This window comes from Salmo salar, chromosome ssa01, assembly GCF_905237065.1.
Source record: "Salmo salar chromosome ssa01, Ssal_v3.1, whole genome shotgun sequence".
Taxonomy (NCBI): Eukaryota; Metazoa; Chordata; class Actinopteri; order Salmoniformes; family Salmonidae; genus Salmo; species Salmo salar.
This window is the reverse complement of record NC_059442.1, coordinates 116,046,684-116,056,546: the sequence shown is the minus strand read 5'-3', so window position 1 is coordinate 116,056,546 and position 9,863 is coordinate 116,046,684.

The following is a 9,863-nucleotide window of genomic DNA, read 5'->3' as shown; positions in this document are numbered from 1 at the left end:
AACACGCCTGTCTAGAGATAGATCAACACATAGAACTACAGGAACACTCCAGTCTAGAGATAGATCAACACATAGAACTACAGGAACACTCCTGTCTAGAGATAGATCAACATATAGGACTACACGAACACTTCTGTCTAGAGATAGATCAACACATAAAACTACAGGAACACTCCTGTCTAGAGTTAGATCAACACATAGAACTACAGGAACACTCCTGTCTAGAGATAGATCAACACATAGAACTACAGGAACACTCCTGTCTAGAGATAGATCAACACATAGAACTACAGGAACACTGCTGTCTAGAGATAGATCAACACATAGAACTACAGGAACACTACTGTCTAGAGATAGATCAACACATAGAACTACAGGAACACTCCTGTCTAGAGATAGATCAACACATAGAACTACAGGAACACTCCTGTCTAGAGAAAGTAATGATAAAACATTGAAACAGTTGAAGAATATCATGAGAGACATGAGAGACATGAGAGATAATAGAGACATGAGAGATAATAGAGACATGAGAGATAATAGAGACATGAGAGATAATAGAGACATGAGAGATAATAGAGATAGTAGAGACGTTAGAGATAGTAGAGACAGGAGAGACAGGAGAGACCTTAGAGATATGAGAGACATGAGAGACATTAAAGACAGTAGAGATATTAGAGATAAGAGAGACATGAGAGACATGAGAGACAGGAGAGACCTTAGAGACGTGAGAGATAATAGAGATAGTAGAGACGTTAGAGATAGTAGAGACAGGAGAGACAGGAGAGACATGAGAGATGTGAGAGATGATAGAGATAGTAGAGACGTTAGAGATATGAGACCGTGCGATTAAGTGGTTGTGTGGAGCTCCATATCTCAGCCTGCGTCCTAAAATGGCTTATCGGGCTCTGGTCAAAAGCAGTGCACTATGTAGGGTTCCATTTGGGATGCAACCTCAATGTGGTGGTAACAGATAGCAGTGGTCTCGATACTTCATTTACTCCTTTACATCCTCAGTGTGGTGATAACAGATAGCTGTTGTATTAATACCTCATTAGAGACCCCTTTACATGGGCCTCCCGACTGGTGCTGTGGTCTAAGGCACTGCATCGCAGCGCTATCTGTGCCACTAGAGAACCTGGTTTGAGTCCAGGCTCTGTCGCAGCCGGCCGCGACCAGGAGACCCATGGGGCGGCGCTAAATTGGCCCGGTGTTGTCCGGGTTACGGGTGGATTTGGCCGGCAGGGATGTTCCTGTCCCATCAAGCACTAGCGACTCTTGAGGCGGCACCGGGCGCCAGGTGGACAGTGCTTCCTCCGACACATTGGTGCGGCTCGCTTCCAGGTTAAGCAGGTGTTGTGTAAAGAAGCAGTGCGGCTTGGTTGGGTCGTGTTTCGGAGGACGCACGGCTCTCGACCTTCACCTCTCCCGAGTCCGTACGGGAGTTGCAGCGATGAGACAAGACTGTAACTACCAATTAGATACCACTAAATTGGGGGAAAAAAAAGGGAAAAAAAAAACAAACAATATGGACAAAAAGACCCCTTTACATGATGTGTAGCCTGTCACACACACACACACATTCACAAACACACACACACATTCACAAACACACACACACACACACAAACACACACACACATTTACAAACACACACACACACATTCACAAACACACACTCACATTCACAAACACACACATTTACAAACACACACACACACATTTACAAACACACACACACATTTACAAACACACACACACATTCACAAACACACACACACACACACATTTACAAACACACACACACATTCACAAACACACACACACATTTACAAACACACACACATTCACAAACACACACTCACATACACATTTACAAACACACACACACACACATTTGCAAACACACACACACATTTACAAACACACACACACACATTCACAAACACACACACACACACATTTACAAACAAACACACACATTCACAAACACACACACATTTACAAACACAACACACACATTTACAAACACACACACACACACATTCACAAACACACACACACACATTTACAAACACACACACATTCACAAACACACACACACACATTCACACACACACATTCACAAACACACACACACACATTCACACACACACATTCACAAACACACACACACATTCACAAACACACACACACGTTCACAAACACACACACACATTCACAAACACACACACATTCACAAACACACACACACATTCACAAACACACACACACATTCACAAACACACATTCACAAACACACACACACATTCACAAACACACATTCACAAACACACACACACATTCACAAACACACACACACACACACACATTCACAAACACAGGATGGACGAGGAGATGGAATCAACCAGCTTTGTAGAACAGCCTGCGCTTCTCTCATCTAGGGTCTGTCTGTCTCCCTTCAGGAAGAGACAAGAGGATATGTTCCAAATGCTACCCTATTCCTCCATGCCGGTGGGTTGAAGGTAGCCCAGTGGTGGGTCGGTAACCAAAAGGTCGCTGGTTCGAATCCTGAAGCCGGCTAGGTGAAAATATGTTATTGTGCCCTTGAGCAAGGCACTTAACCTCAATTGCTCTTGTAAGTCGCTCTGGAAAAAGAGCGTCTCCTAAATGACTAAAATGTATAATTACATTTTTTTAAATGTCAAGCTGTGGAGTCAGCTTACGGTACTGTACGATCTAAACTCTGTTACACATTCAAAACCAGGGCAACAAGAAAGAGATCCACTTCCTGAAACCTTTGGTAAAGAATATTAACGGCATGGGCAGGCTGGGCTGCAGTTGGACCTGATAATGACTCTGTTTGTTGTATTCAAAGCAATAGACAAATCCTCCAAGGCTATACTCTCTGAGAGAGAGAGAGAGGGGGCGAGAGAGAAAGAGAGGGGGCGAAGAGAGAGAGGGAGAGAGAAAGGGAGAGGGGTCGAGAGAGAAAGAGAGGGACGAAGAGAGAGAGGGTGAGAGAAAGAGTGAGGGAGAGGGGGCGAGAGAAAGAGGGGGCGAGAGAGAAAGAGAGGGGGCGAAGAGAGAGAGCGAGAGAAAGAGAGGGGGCGAGAGAAAGAGGGGCGAGAGAGAAAGAGAGGGGGCGAAGAGAGAGAGGGAGAGAGAAAGAGAGAGGGAGAGGGGCGAGAGAGAAAGAGAGGGGGCGAAGAGAGAGAGGGAGAGAGAAATAGAGAGGGAGAGGGGGCGAAGAGAGAGAGGGAGAGAGAAAGAGAGGGGGCGAGAGAAAGAGGGGGCGAGAGAGAAAGAGAGGGGGCGAAGAGAGAGATGGAGAGAGAAAGAGAGAGGGAGAGGGGGCGAGAGAAAGAGGGGGCGAGAGAGAAAGAGAGGGGGCGAAGAGAGAGAGGGAGAGAGAAAGAGAGAAGGAGAGAGAAAGAGAGGGGGCGAGAGAGAGAGGGAGAGAGAAAGAGAGAGAACAAACTGTACTGTAACTATATAGGGGAATAGGGTACATGGTTCCTGGTCAAAAGTAGTGCACTATATAGAGGAATATGGTGCATGGGCTCTGGTCAAAAGTAGTGCACTATATAGGGAATAGGGTGCATGGGCTCCTGTCAAAATTAGTGCACTATATAGGGAATATGGTGCATGGGCCCCTGTCAAAAGTAGTGCACTATATAGGGAATAGGGTGCATGGGCCCTGGTCAAAAGTAGTGCACTATATAGGGAATAGGGTGCATGGGCCCCTGTGAAAATTAGTGCACTATATAGGGAATAGGGTGCATGGGCCCCTGTCAAAAGTAGTGCACTATATAGGGAAATAGGGTGCATGGGTTCTGGTCAAAAGTAGTGCACTAAATAGGGAATATGGTGCCATTTGGGATGTAGAAGGATTGGGGCTAGCTAGCAAGGAGTCTACCGTTGTCTCTCCTGCTAGCTAGCAAGGAGTCTACCTTTGTCTCTCCTGCTAGCTAGCAAAGAGTCTACCGTTGTCTCTCCTGCTAGCTAGCAAGCTGTCTACCGTTGTCTCTCCTGCTAGCTAGCAAGCTGTCTACCGTTGTCTCTCCTGCTAGCTAGCAAGCTGTCTACCGTTGTCTCTCATGCTAGCTAGCAAGGAGTCTACCGTTGTCTCTCCTGCTAGCTAGCAAGGAGTCTACCGTTTGGGGATTGCATTTGCAGGATTGCCTGCAGTTGCACACTATTGGTTTAGTCAGATATAAAAATGTATCCGCCCTCTCTCACTCGCTCTAACGCTAACAAGGACCAGACAGAATATTACTACAGTCCTGCTACAGTCCAGGATATTACTACAGTCCTGCTACAGTCCAGAATATTACTACAGTCCTGCTACAGTCCAGAATATTACTACAGTCCTGTTACAGTCCAGAATATTACAACAGTCCTGCTACAGTCCAGAATATTACTACAGTCCTGCTACAGTCCAGAGTATTACTACAGTCCTGCTACAGTCCAGAGTATTACTACAGTCCTTCTACAGTCCCGAATATTACTCCAGTCCTGCTACAGTCCAGAATATTACTACAGTCCCGCTACAGTCCAGAGTATTACTACAGTCCTGCTACAGTCCAGAGTATTACTACAGTCTTTCTACAGTCCAGAATATTACTACAGTCCTGCTACAGTCCAAAATATTACTAAAGTCCTGCTACAGTCCAGAATATTACTACAGTCCTGCTACAGTCCAGAATATTACTACAGTCCTGCTACAGTCCAGAGTATTACTACTGTCCTGCTACAGTCCAGAGTATTACTACAGTCTTTCTATAGTCCAGAATATTACTACAGTCCTGCTACAGTCCAAAATATTACTACAGTCCTGCTACAGTCCAGAATATTACTACAGTCCTGCTACAGTCCAGAATATTACTACAGTCCCGCTACAGTCCAGAATATTACTACAGTCCAGCTACAGTCCAGAATATCACTACAGTCCTGCTACAGTCCAGAATATTACTACAGTCCTGCTACAGTCCAGAGTATTACTACAGTCCTGCTACAGTCCAGAGTATTACTACAGTCCTTCTACAGTCCCGAATTTTACTCCAGTCCTGCTACAGTCCAGAATATTACTACAGTCCCGCTACAGTCCAGAGTATTACTACAGTCCTGCTACAGTCCAGAGTATTACTACAGTCTTTCTACAGTCCAGAATATTACTACAGTCCTGCTACAGTCCAAAATATTACTAAAGTCCTGCTACAGTCCAGAATATTACTACAGTCCTGCTACAGTCCAGAATATTACTACAGTCCTGCTACAGTCCAGAGTATTACTACTGTCCTGCTACAGTCCAGAGTATTACTACAGTCTTTCTATAGTCCAGAATATTACTACAGTCCTGCTACAGTCCAAAATATTACTACAGTCCTGCTACAGTCCAGAATATTACTACAGTCCTGCTACAGTCCAGAATATTACTACAGTCCCGCTACAGTCCAGAATATTACTACAGTCCAGCTACAGTCCAGAATATTACTACAGTCCTGCTACAGTCCAGAATATTACTACAGTCCTGCTACAGTCCAGAGTATTACTACAGTCCTGCTACAGTCCAGAATATTACTACAGTACTGCTAAAGTCCAGAATATTACTACAGTCCTGCTACAGTCCAGAATATTACAACAGTCCTGCTACACTCCAGATTATTACTACAGTCCTGCTACAGTCCAGAATATTACTACAGTCCCGCTACAGTCCAGAATATTACTACAGTCCCGCTACAGTCCAGAATATTACTACAGTCCCGCTACATTCAAGAATATTACTACAGTCCCGCTACAGTCCAGAATATTACTACAGTCCCGCTACAGTCCAAAAAATTACTACAGTCCTGTTACAGTCCAGAATATTACTACAGTCCTTCTACAGTCCAGAATATTACTACAGTCCTGCTATAGTCCAGAATATTACTACAGTCCTGCTACAGTCCAGAATATTACTACAGTCCTGCTACAGTCCAGAATATTACTACAGTCCCGCTACAGTCCAGAATATTACTACAGTCCCGCTACAGTCCTGAATATTACTTCAGTCCCGCTACAGTCCAGAATATTACTACAGTCCTGCTACAGTCCAGAATATTACTACAGTCCCGCTACAGTCCAGAATATTACTACAGTCCTGCTACAGTCCAGAGTATTACTACAGTCCTGCTTCAGTCCAGAGTATTACTACAGTCCTTCTACAGTCCAGAATATTACTACAGTCCTGCTACAGTCCAGAATATTACTACAGTCCCGCTACAGTCCAGAATATTACTACAGTCCCGCTACAGTCCAGAATATTACTACAGTCCTGCTTCAGTCCAGAGTATTACTACAGTCCTTCTACAATCCAGAATATTACTACAGTCCTGCTACAGTCCAGAATATTACTATAGTCCCGCTACAGTCCAGAATATTACTACAGTCCTGCTACAGTCCAGAATATTACTACAGTCCTGCTACAATCCAGAATATTACTACAGTCCTTCAACAGTCCAGAATATTACTACAGTCCTGCTACAGTCCAGAATATTGCTACAGTCCCGCTACAGTCCAGAATATTACTACAGTCCTGCTAAAGTCCAGAATATTACTACAGTCCTTCTACAGTCCAGAATATTACTACAGTCCTGCTACTGTCCAGAATATTACTACAGTCCCGCTACAGTCCAGAATATTACTACAGTCCAGAGTATTAATACAGTCCTGCTACAGTCCAGAGTATTAATACAGTCCTGCTTCAGTCCAGAGTATTACTACAGTCCTTCTACAATCCAGAATATTACTACAGTCCTGCTACAGTCCAGAATATTACTACAGTCCTGCTATAGTCCAGAATATTACTACAGTCCTGCTACAGTCCAGAATATTACTACAGTCCCGCTACATTCCAGAATATTACTACAGTCCCGCTACAGTCCAGAGTATTACTACAGTCCCGCTACAGTCCAGAATATTACAACAGTCCTGCTACAGTCCAGAATATTACTACAGTCCTGCTACAGTCCAGAGTATTACTACAGTCCTGCTTCAGTCCAGAGTATTACTACAGTCCTTCTACAGTCCAGAATATTACTGCAGTCCTGCTACAGTCCAGAGTATAACCACAGTCCCGCTACAGTCCAGAATATTACTACAGTCCTGCTACAGTCCAGAGTATAACCACAGTCCCGCTACAGTCCAGAATATTACTACAGTCCGGCTATTGTCCAGAATATTACTACAGTCCTGCTACAGTCCAGAATATTACTGTAGTCCTGCTCCAGTCCAGAATATTACTACAGTCCCGCTACTGTCCAGAGTATTACTACAGTCCTGCTACAGTCCAGAATATTACTACAGTCCCGCTACAGTCCAGAATATTACTACAGTCCCGCTACAGTCCAGAATATTACAACAGTCCTGCTACAGTCCAGAATATTACTACAGTCCTGCTACAGTCCAGAGTATTACTACAGTCCTGCTTCAGTCCAGAGTATTACTACAGTCCTTCTACAGTCCAGAATATTACTACAGTCCTGCTACAGTCCAGAATATTACTACAGTCCAGCTACAGTCCAGAATATTACTACAGTGCTGCTACAGTCCAGAATATTACTACAGTCCCGCTACAGTCCAGAATATTACTACAGTCCCGCTACAGTCCAGAATATTACTACAGTCCCGCTACAGTCCAGAATATTACTACAGTCCCGCTACAGTCCAGAATATTACTACAGTCCCGCTACAGTCCAAAAAATTACTACAGTCCTGCTACAGTCTAGAATATTACTACAGTCCTTCTACAGTCCAGACTATTACTAAAGTCCTGCTATAGTCCAGAATATTACTACAGTCCTGCTACAGTCCAGAATATTACTACAGTCCTGCTACAGTCCAGAATATTACTACAGTCCAGAATTTTACTACAGTCCCGCTACAGTCCAGAATATTACTACAGTCCCGCTAGAGTCCTGAATATTACTTCAGTCCCTCTACAGTCCAGAATATTACTACAGTCCCGCTACAGTCCAGAATATTACTACAGTCCTGCTACAGTCCAGAATATTACTACAGTCCCGCTACAGTCCAGAATATTACTACAGTCCTGCTACAGTCCAGAATATTACTACAGTCCCGCTACAGTCCAGAGTATTACCACAGTCCTGCTACAGTCCAGAATATTACTACAGTCCCGCTACAGTCCAGAATATTACTACAGTCCCGCTACAGTCCAGAATATTTCTACAGTCCTGCTACAGTCCAGAATATTACTACAGTTCTTCTACAGTCCAGAATATTGCTACAGTCCTGCTACAGTCCAGAATATTACTACAGTCCCGCTACAGTCCAGAATATTACTACAGTCCTGCTACAGTCCAGAATATTACTACAGTCCCGCTACAGTCCAGAATATTACTACAGTCCAGAATATTACTACAGTCCTGCTACAGTCCAGAGTATTACTACAGTCCTGCTTCAGTCCAGAGTATTACTACAGTCCTTCTACAGTCCAGAATATTACTACAGTCCTGATACAGTCCAGAATATTACTACAGTCCTGCTACAGTCCAGAATATTACTACAGTCCTGCTACAGTCCAGAATATTATTACAGTCCCGCTACAGTCCAGAATATTACTACAGTCCCGCTACAGTCCAGAATATTACTACAGTCCCGCTACAGTCCAGAATATTACAACAGTCCTGCTACAGTCCAGAATATTACTACAGTCCTGCTACAGTCCAGAGTATTACTACAGTCCTGCTTCAGTCCAGAGTATTACTACAGTCCTTCTACAGTCCAGAATATTACTACAGTCCTGCTACAGTCCAGAATATTACTACAGTCCAGCTACAGTCCAGAATATTACTACAGTGCTGCTACAGTCCAGAATATTACTACAGTCCCGCTACAGTCCAGAATATTACTACAGTCCCGCTACAGTCCAGAATATTACTACAGTCCCGCTACAGTCCAGAATATTACTACAGTCCCGCTACAGTCCAGAATATTACTACAGTCCCGCTACAGTCCAAAAAATTACTACAGTCCTGCTACAGTCTAGAATATTACTACAGTCCTTCTACAGTCCAGACTATTACTAAAGTCCTGCTATAGTCCAGAATATTACTACAGTCCTGCTACAGTCCAGAATATTACTACAGTCCTGCTACAGTCCAGAATATTACTACAGTCCAGAATTTTACTACAGTCCCGCTACAGTCCAGAATATTACTACAGTCCCGCTAGAGTCCTGAATATTACTTCAGTCCCTCTACAGTCCAGAATATTACTACAGTCCCGCTACAGTCCAGAATATTACTACAGTCCTGCTACAGTCCAGAATATTACTACAGTCCCGCTACAGTCCAGAATATTACTACAGTCCTGCTACAGTCCAGAATATTACTACAGTCCCGCTACAGTCCAGAGTATTACCACAGTCCTGCTACAGTCCAGAATATTACTACAGTCCCGCTACAGTCCAGAATATTACTACAGTCCCGCTACAGTCCAGAATATTTCTACAGTCCTGCTACAGTCCAGAATATTACTACAGTTCTTCTACAGTCCAGAATATTGCTACAGTCCTGCTACAGTCCAGAATATTACTACAGTCCCGCTACAGTCCAGAATATTACTACAGTCCTGCTACAGTCCAGAATATTACTACAGTCCCGCTACAGTCCAGAATATTACTACAGTCCAGAATATTACTACAGTCCTGCTACAGTCCAGAGTATTACTACAGTCCTGCTTCAGTCCAGAGTATTACTACAGTCCTTCTACAGTCCAGAATATTACTACAGTCCTGATACAGTCCAGAATATTACTACAGTCCTGCTACAGTCCAGAATATTACTACAGTCCTGCTA